Below are 15031 nucleotides of genomic sequence, written 5' to 3'. Positions count from 1 at the left end.
AAAAGGCACAAATGTTATGACGTGTATCAAATGGAAGCAAAGGAACATCCTGAGCTTGTTGATCTTGTGATGCATCAACAGGCGGATCTTGAGCGACGTTATCAGCCATTGAACTATATAAATAAACCCGAAGAATAGTGAGAATTATAAATAATATTACTTATATAATAACTAAATAAAAATTTTATAGTTTTAATAATTTTAAATTAAAAACCATGTAATTCGTTAAGAAACAGGTTGATTCGTTAAATAATATAACGAATCATCTGATTCGCTGTCAAGTAAATTAATGACGAATTAAGAATTAGCGAATTACTTATGGTCAGGTAACGAACTAACCTCTAGTTCGTTATAGTTTACAAATATCAAACTGATCCGTTAGAAACATTGATTCGCTCGTTCTAATTAGTTTGAATTGCTTAACGAATTGGACACGAATTAGTTCCAATTCTCTAAGCATAACGAATGGCCTTCACAGCTTAATCTTTGACTTCTCCGGTCAATGTCAAAATTAACCAAGAACACCAAAAGTCAAAAGTGCAAATCTGATATCGATTACCCCATAATCATCGATGAATATCCGAATAAATCACCATAAAGATCTCGGAAACCTATAGCGATTCAAATGGTATCGATTTGAGATTCTTAAACATGGAATAATTTAAAGAAGTTAGGATTTTAACCAAAGTATAGAAACCCGATAAAAACCATTAATAATTAACCCATCAATCAGTAATCAACACCATGATCAAAGATCACCATTGATCTCGGAAATCCATTCCGATGATAATGATAACAGATTTAGGATCTATTACTTATAATACAGTATATAGATTGGTTCAAATAAACTTCAAACACTCGATAACAAAACATCATAATTAACCTATCAAATCTGTGTCATTTTTTACGAAAATCACAAAGATGTGATCATCTATACCTTGGTAACACAGCGGTATGATCAAAAATACGAGATTCGAAGATCGAAAAATTAGTGAAAATTTTGGCAGCGTAACAGTATGAAATGAAAAAGAAGAAGATGAATAGTAGGACGGTTCGTATGCACACCGTCCTATATACACTGACACACCACGATTCCCAATGTAATGAATAAGATGATTCCTTTGAATTTTGAATTAACGAATCAGGTGATTCGTTAGGTTAAATTAACACATGTCATGACGAATCAGATTATAATTATTGTCTAATTTGTTAACATATGCATAACGAATTAAATTCATTTGTTACAGAGTGCGGAAGCGAATTAGGATAACGAATTGAGAAGTAATTCGTTAGAATAACCTAATTCGTTATTCATAATTAACAAATTATACTTTATTTAATTTAAATAAATAAATGAATTAATAAATGAATTAAATATTTAAATAAATAAATAAATAGTTGTAAATTTAACTTAAAAAGAATTACCGAGGACTTTTATCTCGATAATCGAATACCTTAAAGATGTTTCATGTTTTGAAACCCTTAAATTAACATAAATAATGTTAGAGCAGACGGCTGCTCTCGTTGCATCGATTAAGTTAGAATAAATAATTATGTAAACTAGAAAAACAAAATCTTTTTGATATTTTTGAAATTTTGTTAAAAATGAAATATTTACCAGAAAATTATCCGAAAAATTAAAAGTAAAACAGAAAAATATTTTTGTGTTTATGTATGATTTATCAAAAGCAGTACATTTTTTGGATTTTTGTCGAGTTTGAGCAGATAATCATATTGACCAAATTGCCCTTCCATCACAGCTTTATATTTCAGCGATATTGTGACTGACGTTAAGTCGGTCATTGGTATTATTGTCCACTTAAATCTAATAACAAACTTTCAAGTGTTTTTGTGATATGATTAATGGTTCAATTAGAGAACAGAATATCAGAAACTATCAGCCTCTAATCTAGGTTCAAGCTTAATTTGATTTTTTGCTATATTACCCCAACTTGACTTAAACCATTATATTGTTGATCAAAATTTGAATTTTATAAACATTTCTTAGCAATGCATTTGGGTAGAGCTAATAGCCCGTCGTGCGAGCCCCCCACCGGGGGCCAACTATACCAAAAGCGAGAGAAACCCCATCCCTCTCTTTCCTTTTTACGTCCCCATGTCACCACACCAGCGGCATGGGGACGAAAAAAGGGGGATCCTATCAACTTGTTCCGACCTGAGATAATAAGCTCATGAGCTTGGTCTTACTTCACTGTCGAGAAACGAAAGAAGACTTCCATCTCCAAGTTTAACTCAGAAGTAGCTCCTTTCTTTTTGGGTGTGAAGCAGTGTCAAACCAAAATACCCAACAAGCATTAGCTCTCCCTGAAAAGGAGGTGATCCAGCCGCACCTTCCAGTACGGCTACCAGTTTCTTTTACTGTGAGTGAATACGCACGAGTCCATATGTCGGCTTACATACATTGTATCCCCTGGGGTCCGTTTCTTAATGGTATTGAGACGCGCGCAAGGGAGGAACAATGTATGACTAACAACGGATTTTGATCAAGTCAGTAATTTAGATTTGTACGGAGTACAACAGTGATAAAGTTTAATGACTTTGGGTTTGCTCTAAAAGAGAATAAAATATTCATGCATATGAATACCTAGATGATTATGCCGCAGAAAGACTCACAGTGTCCAGAAACTCAAAGCTTGTTAATTGCTTTATTTTATTTTTGTGTGATCAAACAAGTATAAGGCTTGAGTATGACAGGTTATTACATTTCTGTCATCCTCACCGAGACTTTTTCTAGAGACTAACACCTCTTTCAATTTGGCATTTCTTTATGTTTATATCACATACTTTACTCTACTTGTATGTTTTAAGACCTACCAATGCACCAATACAATTAAGCACACAGTCTTTTAAGCTTATTTCTTGCTGGATTTGGGGTCAAGATAGTCAATGTACTATCATTTCCTCTTTTTGCTTCAAAATCTCAAAATTTTGAGGAGCATAAAACAAAAATTAAGATAAATTTAATCGTCTCAGTTAACTTAAATTTATAAATAAATGACTGTTCTATCAATTCAGCAAGTGAATAATAGGACCAAGACATGCAAGCATGCTTCACAAACTTAAATAACCAACATAATTTTCAGCGAGAAAATTAACTTAAACGCATAACGAACGCACCAACTACTTTCCATTATCAGGTGAATGGCTAACCCGATCATTTACAAGTAAACGTCAGGACCAAACATATACAAGTACACGTCCTTCAAATTTGGGTAATTGACATACTTTTTAGCAAACGTATGCAAAAATATTTTTGGTTTTTCTCTATACATACATTAAAACACAATCTTTTTGTCTTTTTCAAATTTCTTTTAAACATAAAAATTTCACAATCTTTTTGTATTTTCGGATTTTTCTGTAAAAACTGGAAAACACAATCTTTTTGATTTTTTTCAAATTTTCAAATGTTTTTGGATTTTAAAATTTTTAATGTTTTTGAATTTTATCTATATATACATTAAAACACAATCTATTTGTCTTTTTCAAATTTCTTATAAACATAAAAATTTCACAATTTTTTTGTATTTTCGTATTTTTCTGTACAAACTGAAAAACCCAATCTTTTTGATTTTTTTCAAATTTTCAAATTTTTTTTTTGGATTTTAAAATTTTTAATGTTTTTAGGTTTTATCTATACAAACTAAAAACACAATCTTTTTGTATTTTCTAATGTTTCACCCCCTAAAACCTAAAACCAAAATAAATTTTAAAATAAAAATTAACAGAAAAGAAGGATAGTCATCCTTGTTTCAGGATATCAGCGAAGGTCTTCAATCCATTTAAACCAAGCAAAAATTGAAAAAGTGTTTTGTCAAAAGCTTTGGTAAATAGATCGGCTTTTTGAAATTCAGTATGTACTTTCTCAAGGTCGATTAATTTCTTCTCAAAGCAATCCCGTATAAAATGATATCGAATTTTGATATGTTTAATTTTAGAATGTTGTACGGGATTCTTTGTGATAGATATTGCAGCAGAGTTATCAATCAAAATAGGAGTAGTAAGAAACTTCAACCGTAGTCGCGAAGATGTTGTTGTATCCATAGAATCTGGGAACAGCAACTCGAGGCTGCAACATACTCAGCTTCGGCGGTTGAAGTGGCGACCGTTGTCTTCTTCTTACACTGCCAGGAAACAAGCCGGGTTGCTAAAAATTGACACCCTGCATGGTTGATTTGAAGTTGATCTTGCAACCTCCGTAGTCCGAGTCTGAAAAGGCAGTAAGATCAAAGTTATCGTCCTTGGGGTACCACAACCCGACGTCTGGATTCCCCTCAGATACTGAAGAATTCGCTTAACCGCAGCTAGGTGAGTCACTCGGGGACTTGCTTGAAACCTAGCACAAATACAAACAACAATCATAATGTCGGGGCAAGAAACCGTTAGATACATTAAAGGTCCGATCATGGCACGATAAAGGGTAGGATCAACGGTATCCTCCAATTCATCCGGTGATAAATTGTGACCCACGGGGAGAGGTGTCGAAGGGATTTTTCCGGCAGATATCTTGAATCGGCTCAAGACATCGTTCACATACTTGGTCTGGTGAATAAAGATTCCTTTCGCAGACTGGTGAACTTGCAACCTTAAAAAGAAATTCATCTATCCCATCGAGCTCATCTCGAACTTCGTTTGCATGGACTTCTCGAACTCCTTACATAACGTGTCGTTTGTAGACCCAAAGATAATGTCGTCGACATAAATCTGAACTAGGAGAAGATCATCACCAACAGTCTTATGAAATAAAGTGCAGTCGACAGTCTCTCTCTTGAAGCTGTTATCAGTCAGATGGTCGGTGAGCGTGCCATACCAAGCTCTCAGGGCTTGATGTAGACCATACAGGGCCTTGTTTAATCGGTAAACTCGGTCCGGATAATCAGGATCTTCAAAACTAGGAGGCTGTAAAACGAACACTTCCTCGTGTAGTTCACCATTGAGAAAAGCACTTTTAACATCCATTTGATAGACCTTGATATCCTTATACGCAGCATATGCCAGAAAGATTCGAATCGACTCTAATCTTGCAACTGGAGCATATACTTCTATGTGATCAATACCCTCTTGCTGATGAAAACCTTGCACCACTAATTGTGCCTTGTTTCGTACGATCACACCTCGATCATCTTTCTTACACTTAAATACCCACTTATTCGGAATAGCTTTCTTGACTCTAGCAGGTTTGTCGATTAAATCCCAAACACCCAAACGTGCAAATTGCTGTAATTCTTCTTACATAGCTTCTACCCAAGAATGATATTGAAGAGCCATACGTGGCGTCGTTGGCTCAACTTGGGATAGAAATCAAGTGAATTTAGAAACATTTACAATTCCAGAGGAATGTAAATCTGCATAAGCACACAATACGTTATTCTCACTTGACGAAGCAACTTGATGACGTGTTTGTAAGCCCACATCAAGTTTTCCAATGATGTTTTCCTGTGGACGATAATTATGAATCTGAAGAGTGGGATTATCAGGAACAACATCATTATCAAATAAGTTAGTATAATTTTCACAAAGTTCAGGAGATGAAACATTATTACAGTCAAGTTCAATAACTGTATCATCAGGTTGATTGTCATCAGAAGAAGTAGATACATTATCCACCTGATTACCATCACATGGATCTTCAGTTGGAGCAGAAGTTGTAGCTTCAACATCATTAGAACTTGAAAATCTTGGAATGGCCAAATGATCATCAAAGTATGCTCGAACCAAACCAGATCTTCGTCCATGTTTTTAGTCGATGGTGTATATGAATTAAATAAGCCATCATAGTCAAACATCTAGTTTGGACCTTTTCCTTGAGGAGGTGTGGTGTACTTTTGACCGTCCACATGATTCCATTCCTCAACACAACCAGAAGTGAAATTAAATACTCTTTTCTCTGTAGATGCAATCCCAAGAAATACCATTCGATAGCTTTTTCTTCAAATTTACCCGTATCCATCTTCAACATTGTACAAAGACACCCAAATGATTCCAAGTAATTTAAGTTAGGCTTTCGATTGTTAAAAAGCTCATAACTTGTTTTCTTGAGTATCTTAACAGTTAGAACTCGATTGAGGGTATAACAAGCTGTATTCACCGCCTCATTCCAGAATTGGACGAGAAGCTTAGAATCAGCAAGCATAGTTCTTGCAGCTTCAATCAAAGTTCTATTCTTCCGTTCAGCAACACCATTTTGTTGTGGTACATAGGGTGCACTATATTTTCGATGAATTCCTTTTTGAATACAAAAGAAATCCAATATAGTGTTTTTGAATTCAGTACCATTATCACTTCGAATTCTCCTAACCTTGTATTTGTATAGTGATTTGATCTTAGTAGTAAGGTTTTGTACCAAAACCGGTGTTTGATCCTTTGAACTCATAAATAACACCCATGAGTATCTTGAGTAATCATCGGTAATAACAAGACAATACCAATCCCCAGAGATACTCGCACGATTCACAGGACCAAACAGATCCATATGAAGTCGTTCAAGAGGAGTATCAATGGAATTCAATAACTTAGAAGGATGAGACTTTTTCTTTTGCTTACCCTTCTTGCATGCAATGCAGTGATCAGATAACTTAATGTTCTTCAACGAGACACCCTCAACTAAGTCATTTGCTATTAAATAATTCATCTTACGAACATGTATGTGACCCATTCTACGATGCCATAAAATAGAATCCTTCTCGGTTGCTTTGGAGACAAAACATGTTTCGATAGACGTTGATACTTTTGAACTCAAATTTAAGACATAAATATCATTTGATCGTGGTGATCGCATGAAACCCATGTCCTCGGGAATCACGTATCTCGGTTTCAAGATAAGACACTCTTTATCTGTAAATACCGTGGTATACTTTTTAACGAAGATTTGCGACACACTCAATAACTTATGGTCCACCTTGTCATAGTAATTGACCTTTTCAAAAGTAATATGACCATTTGAAACTTCACCTTCTTGTGTGATCATGACCCTAGAATTCCCAGCAAACGCTACATAACCCCCTTGAATATTCCTTGCATTTGTTAAGAGGTTGAGATTTCCAGTGATATGACGAGAACATCCGCTATCCATTATCCAGTACCATCAGAAATGGTCTTGGATGTACCCTACACACAAAAGAAAATGATTAGTACAAAAAGGCAGCCCAGGCCTCAGTTTTGGGCACCTTTTGGTTTTCTTGAGAAATTTTAAACTTAGCCGAATTCAACTGTTGTTCAGCAACTTGAGAATAAGTTATTGGCTTCATAACTTTCGTCTTAGATAAGCGGCTTGAACGACATTTGAATTTGTGTTCTTACATATGGACTCAGTTGGAATAAATTTTGGTTTCACTTGACCATGTGTTTCAGTTACATGAATAACCTTTGAGGATTCACATTTGAAAACATAATATGTGTATCATCCTCACACGATACAGGATGCTTCAGAATCTCTTTTATCACAGGAACCAGTTTCGAATGGTCCTTGACAAAAGGGTGAAGATTTTTGAAATTTTTGTTGTTCACAATTACTCACAACGTGACCTTGTTGACCGCAAAGAAAGCAACTTTGCATGTCCACACGATCATTTTGAAGTTTAATAGTAGCATATGACAAAGAAGTATGATAAGTCACATTCGTGGTAAAACTTTTAGTTAAATCATCAGATGACACTGACTTCTTCTTTAGAAAAAAATCCAAATTAGAACAATTAGAAAAACTTTGCAAAGTATCAGTTCCAGTTGATTTTACAAACTGAACTTTCTTGTATAGTTTTAAAACCTGTTTTGCCTTAGTCAAAGGATCAGATGTCATTGATGTTTTAGCTTGAGCATACCGACGTTCAAGATATTGAATCTTAGAGGTTTCATTGTGAAAAACATTTTCAATCAGTTCCGGTTTAATGATACTAATTGGAATGTCTTTCTCAGTGAACATCGTGTCAATCCCTTTCAATATAAACACACGATCAATTGTCAACTTTGAAACAGTAGGATTGATAAAACGCATCAAATACTCATCAAAAATTTTAGGCTTTTCTGGTTTCTTAGCCTTAACCGGTTTAACCTTAACATGGTTTTCTTTTCACACATGAGGTTTGAAAGAACCATACACAGCTTCCTCAAATTCATGAGGTTCACAAAGAATGTGATTAGAACTTGGAATGTTCTTGTTTTTGTGTATTACCTCAGGTTCAAACACATCCTTAATAATCACTTTGTCAACATTTTCAACAAAGACTTTAGTGCTTTCAATATGAGGTTTTTGAGTTGAAGATTGAGCTTTAACAATTTCAGATTTAAAAGGTTTAGATTTTTCTGAAATCACAGGTTCTTTTTCAATAAAATCCTCTTCTTTTCCAGCAAACGGAATTGGTTTATAATCATTCTAAAAAGGAGGTGGAATTTCAACAAAAACTATACCTTTCTTTGAGTCTTTTTTCTTACTAGATACTTCAATTATTTCATTAAGTAAAAATGTTGAATTTCTAAATTTACCCAATTTGTTCTTCAACTCGAGAAACTCATTCTCAAGTTCAGTTATCTTTGATCTATGTTTCAAAATTTCTTGAAACTTTTGATCATTGATTGTCATTTTAACATATAACTCAGCCTTAAGATCATGGTTACTTACCGACAAAGCTTCAATCTTCTCTCGAGATCTCATTTGAGATTCAAGAGATTGTCGATAAGTATTCTTAAGTGAAGCAATCTCTTTCACTAAATTATCGTTATGATTCTCCAAAGACTCTAACTTAGGTTTGTTAGTCTCACATTCAACACAAGTTACTTTAACAGATGAAGTAGCAGAGATAGAATGGCTAACCTCATTGATCTTAGCCATGCAAGCAAAAAACAGTTGGAGGCTTGTCACAAGAGTCGTCAAAATCAGATTCAGAATCTTTGTCAAAGGACACCTAACCTCCACTTGCATCTTGAAAGTCTTTAGTTACCCCAAACATAGCCAAATTAGCATGATTATCATTACACAGCAGTCGTTGTGACCAATCATTTCCATCAGCTAACATTGCTTGTGACCCATAAGTAGACGGTTTCTTTTCAGCATCATTACCTCGTGGTGTAGAAGAACTTTGATTTTAACCACGAGGACCAGTATACTCCTTTTTCAGCTTGTCACATTCTTTTGCAAAATGCCCGAATTCTTGACAATTGTAACGTTTCACTTTTAACTTGTCAAATCCCAATTTCTTGTTCAACGCAGGAAGATCTTTGCCAGTCCTTTGCATGAATCTCTTAACCTTACTGACAATCATAGCCATGTTCCACTTCAAGTCCATGATCTCTAAGTCATCCGGATCAATTTGATCATAATCTTCATCAGTCAGATCACTTGTGGCTATCTTACTACTCACCAAATTCTCAAATGAAGACATGAAGGCTGTTAGGAAAGCAAAGTTTCGTTCAGCTTCCTTCATGTTTACACTTGGTGGTGGAGCAAATGGATTTGTAGCAGATGAATTTCCAAACCCAACAGAAATACCAGCTGATCCAGAATTACCAGCAGTGTAAAAACATGCTCTTGGATCACTATAAATGGTTGTTTCATTTTCACTTGCATTATGAGTAAGAAATGCAGTGATTGGAGAAATAGTTGAACTTAGAGGCATACTACCACCATAGAAAGCAGGATCTTTACTTTCCTTGGAGGACTTATAACATTTAAGATCGTGTTCTCTTGCTTCAATCTTTTGCAAGAATTCAGTTGCAGTCATGTCTTCATTCGTGAAATAGTTATTCTCTTTCAGAACCATTAAAAACGTAGAATAAGAACTTGGTAGTGCACTCTTGATAGTGTTAATCTTGTCAACCTCAGAAGTTTCCAATTTCATTTTATCCATCTCAGCAATTAAGTGATTAAACCTTGTAGTCATCTCCTCAACTGTTTCACCCTTCAATAAGTTAAAGTTTCGAAATTGAAACTTAAGCATTACCTTCTTACTCTCTGCTGCATTCCCCATACTCCTCATACGAATATGTTGAAATAAGGAAGCACAGATCTTTATGCTACCCACTTGGTGAATGATGTTTTCAGGTAAAGCCATGGGAAGAGTAGAATAAGCCTTTGTCTCAATTTCTAATGCTTTCTTATTCTCTTGTGAATATTGAGAGATTGCTTTAGGTGTGTAACCAATTGTCTCATCTCCAATCATAGGAACAGTGTACACGTCATCCAAACAATACGAGCAATCAGGATGAACAGAACCCAGATGAGCACGAAAACGGGGTTCCCATTTAGCAAAATCACTGAATTTCATTAAGCGTGGACATTTTGAGTGTGAGCCAATCTCAGTGTCCAATTGCAACATTTGTTGCATTAACAGATTCTGTGAAACCAAAGCATACATACCAGCCATGTTTGTTAAATGATATTTTTCTTGAACTTTAAGGGTTAAAATTGAAAATAAGATTAACGAACTGTGAACAGTAGTAACAAACTGTGAACAGTAGTAACGAACTGTGAACCGTAGTTGACGAATCACAATTTAACGAAGTTAAGAGTTGGTTTATGTAACGAATCAAAAATATATAACGAATCAGAAAAAAGTTAACGAATCTGGTCAACAAATTGATTTGACGAAATAAGTCAACGAATCAGATGGTTTACTAACGAATTAGATAAACGAATCACTAAGAATAAGCTTAGCGAATCAGACAGTTATCTTTAACGAGTCACTAAGAGAAGGCTTAGCGAATTAGATGACGAATCAGCTATAGTTGATAACGAATCAACTTATAGCGAATCTGGTTGTTACGACGGTTTGTAACAAACTCTAACAACTTGTGCCACGTGGCAAAAGTTGTTGGGATCCAGATTAACGAATTGAGACACGTGTAACACGAATTAGATAACACGACTTAGAAACTGTAACGAATTGGTTCAAGAATCAGCTAATAGCCATAACAAATTAGTTTCAGACTTTAACGAATTAGCTAGAAATGTTAACGAATTTGTTTGAATCTTCAAATCTTCAAACACAAATTTCCAGATTTCTGGAAACTTATGAACAAGTAATCCAGTAACAGATTTGTAATACTTACTCGATAAATAACCGAAACGTTCAAGCAAACTACCAAAACACTCGTAAACCCAACACGAAACCAGCTCAAATCATCTTGTAACCTATTAATACTTAAATTAGATCCAATCTGAACCAAAACTATCCCCTGTTTCGGCAACATTCAGATCCAAATCAAAACAATACCAAAACCAATCCAATTCTCAATTCCTTCCAACCATACCTTAACAGTACATTGCTAATCTCAAATTCAATCCAATTGAGCCATAACAAATCCAAATCAAACTCAAATTGAATCAAAATTAAACCGTAACACACTAATATCAAATTATCAATTATCGGTCCAATAATAACAATTAACCACACGAATCAAATGTAAATGACCACCGAAAGCTCTTATACCACTTGTTTGAACTCATGTTAATCCGATACAGATCTCAGATCTGATATATAATTAACCTAATGAGAATCTAGTTCATAATTACTCTTGTTTGTATGTTATACGTTAATACTAGAATGAAGCTTGAAAGAGTATTTGGGTAAAGGTTCGATAATATAACTCAAATGCTTCACATTAAACTGTGGACTAAAGCCACTATAAATAGAAGATGGATCTAGTTCGTTAACATTCCATAACGAACTAGAATCCACTTCGTTACATACACTTAAATAACAATAACCTAACGAATCACCCCCTGATTCGTTAAACATCCTTAACGAATCACGAGGGATAATAACTTAGATCTAGTTCGCTAAACATCCTTAGCGAACTAGACTACACTTTAACGAATTACATAAATATCTTAATAATTTATTACATTAATAAAACAACAAACACATTAATGATAAATACAAAGACTGAGACGCAAAACCGTGCACTAACATTGTTTATTTTATTGTTTACTTAATTTTTTTGTAATAAGCCAGATCGGATCGTTTGAACTACTTTCAATATTCCCTTCCATACCTATGCACTTAACCCCGTTATAACCCTTTTTAAGCTCTTTTTATTTGCATTTGTGTCAAAGCATTTATGTAGGTGGAGATTTGATGATTTCCAAGTGTATGTGAGGAGAATTGGTTATATGTGAAATGTGTGTTATGTATGGGTAAAAAAACGAAAGCATGTTAGGTTTGGTTAGAATTATATGGTTTAAATAGAAAATCAAGTATACTAGTGCAAACAGATAGAAATGAGGAAATTGGATATGACTAGGGACCTTGACTGAGCCTGAATTGTTAGTTGGTTTGGTGGTTATAAGTTAAAAAAAATTTGATTGTTGTTTGAGGTGTTGCTTGAGGGCAAGCAACGAGTAAGTGTGAGAATGTGACGGGTGGTCCATTGGAGAACTCATTTAATTTCCTTAGTTTCTTTTTGTTATTCAAATCAAACAACCAAATCATTGAATTTAATTTGTGAACTTTGTTTAATATAGAATAATTATATAGCTACTCAGTAACGCATTTTCCATAAACTCCTTGTGTTCGATACCAGCTTACCGTTATCTAACTAGTTGTCATCGGTTTATTTTTGAGTGAGTCTTCGACCTCACGTCAAATTTTGGCGCCCTTGCCGGGGAGTAGTGCGCAATGTGTTTTAACTTTAGTAGTTTTTGTTTGTTATTTTCGGGTTAACGCTGGTTGTGTTAGTGTGCAGGTACCTATAGGTGTATGCATACTAGAAGATCTAACAGGTCATCACCACTAGTAATCGATCCCGAGATTGACAGAACGCTTCGAAGAAACCGAGTCTTACTCAGGGAGAACAAGCTTCTTGGTTCTCCAACTACATCAGACAGCACCAAATATTCACCAGCTCCAACTTCGGGTCAAACAATCCCAACCACACCTCCACCAAATCCACCTCCACCAATCACTACTACCATACCCACTGCATCAAGTGAATTGAGACCCACTCACATAACCGAACCTATCCCTGCTCAGTACACCTACTCAACATAATCTACATTGCCATCTATTTCCAACCTTTTTCCTACCTTTGGTGCATCATCATCTCAACAAAACCAACAACCAACATTTCAACCACCACCATCAAGTTACCAATATCAACCCCCGCCTTTCATGAAACATTCAAGAACGCAAGGTGACGGTTGCGGGTATGGTTTTGACAATGAATTTGAAGGGTATGAAGTGGTAGGTTACTACACAGGAGGTGATGGAAGTCAAAGGGTAAATCCAGGAAATTTGGCTAGGGTCAATGGCAACAACCGGAATCAAGGCAAGGGCTTAATAGACAACCACCACCGGTTGCTCAACAACAACCCCAACAACAACCGGTTGTTGTTCAAGAAGAAGTTCAACCACCACCGGTTATGAAACAACAACAAGCTCCACAACAAGTGCAACCACAAGGGCAACCACAAAATCAACAATTTCAACAAAAAATGCCCCAACCACAGTTTCAACAACAATTTGCACATACAAGGCCCGTTTATAGGCATATGGGTCAACCAAGAGTACCAATGGGGGTACCAATAAGGCATGTAAGAGAGATGGTAAGGGTTATTGAAGCTCATTTCTGTCCGGTAATTACTAATAATCCGTCTCTGGTGGTTATTCCTCACAATCAACAAGGGAGGACATTTGAAGTGAGAACCAATTCTCTTCAAAGTCTCCCGAAGTATAAGGGTCTAGCAACGGAGGAACCTTAATTTCACTTAGAGGCATACGACTCCATTTGCAACACGATTGGGGGTCAAGGTTTTACATCGGATGAGGTTAAGTTGGTTATATTTCAATTTTCGTTGGAAGACAACGCAAAAAGATGGTTTTACACTTTGCCTTCCGCGTCTATTTATACTTGGGCCGAAATGCAACAAAGATTCTTGGAAGAATTTTACACAGCCCAAAAGACCAACGATGCAAGAAGAAGTTTGAGAACCTTTCAACAACAATCGAGGGAAATGTTTCATGAAGCATTCGAGAGGTTCAATATGATGATAAAGAATTGTCCTCATTATGGTATTGCTCTTTGGGAGTTGTTGAATTTATTTCATAAGGGGTTGGGTATGGAAGATGAACGAGATTTGAGGTTGATCACAAATGCTACATTCGGTACCAATTATGAACAAGATGATTGGGCATATTTGGAACAAGTTGGGTCATACTTCGGAGGTATGTGCGGTGGGTTAAGTACAAGTAGAAGAGGTGAATGCACTTCAAGGGGGAGGTGGTAGGAATTATAACATGAACTCCAATACTTACCACCGCGGGTTGAGAAATCATCCAATTTTTCGTTATGGGAATACGGCTACTCAATCCAACCCGAACTTTCAAGGAAATCAAGGAAATTATGTTCCTCGCCAACAATATAATAATCAAGGTAATTTTCATGGCGGGAATAATCAAGGGTTTCAAGGTCAAAGTGGGTCCGCGGGTCAAGGTTCATCTAGTGGAAATGAAGTTATGGACACGATGAAGATGATGCAACAAGATATGGAATGGAGAAATCAACTTGATGAAGTGCGCATGCAAAAGTATGAAATCCGTGACAAAGCCATCCAATCTTGACCTCTCAAATAGGTCAACTTGCAACCGATGTGGCGAATTTTAAGAAAAACAGCTCGAGCTTAAAGAAGGGGAACAACGTGCATATCAACGCGGTAAGTCTTTTACCTAATTTTGAAATTTCTAGTGTTCAAAGTGTTCCAATACCACAGTTTGTTGAGAGGGTGGTGGAAGATATTAATGATGAGATTGAAAATGTGGGTAATTATGAAACAATTTTTCAAAATAACTCTGAATTACAACCGAATGAAACATCTTTTTGTGAAAAATTTTCTGGTGATAATTCTTTAAATGCCAAATTAACCAAAATAAGGGATGAGAGGGTTGATAATAATATTATCCTGAGTAAACTTCAAGACCCAGGAGTGCCCCTTTTATCAATCCAAATTGGTGAATTTAAAACTGATCGGGCACTGCTAGATCTTGGAGCTTATGTTAGTATCATTTCCTGTAGTTTATATGATCAG

The sequence above is a fragment of the Bidens hawaiensis genome, unplaced genomic scaffold (genome assembly GCF_021521415.1).
Source record: "Bidens hawaiensis isolate Kalapana, Puna unplaced genomic scaffold, B.hawaiensis_p1.1 tig00000326_1, whole genome shotgun sequence".
NCBI classification, from domain to species: domain Eukaryota; kingdom Viridiplantae; phylum Streptophyta; class Magnoliopsida; order Asterales; family Asteraceae; genus Bidens; species Bidens hawaiensis.
Note: the sequence above shows the minus strand (reverse complement) of the source record.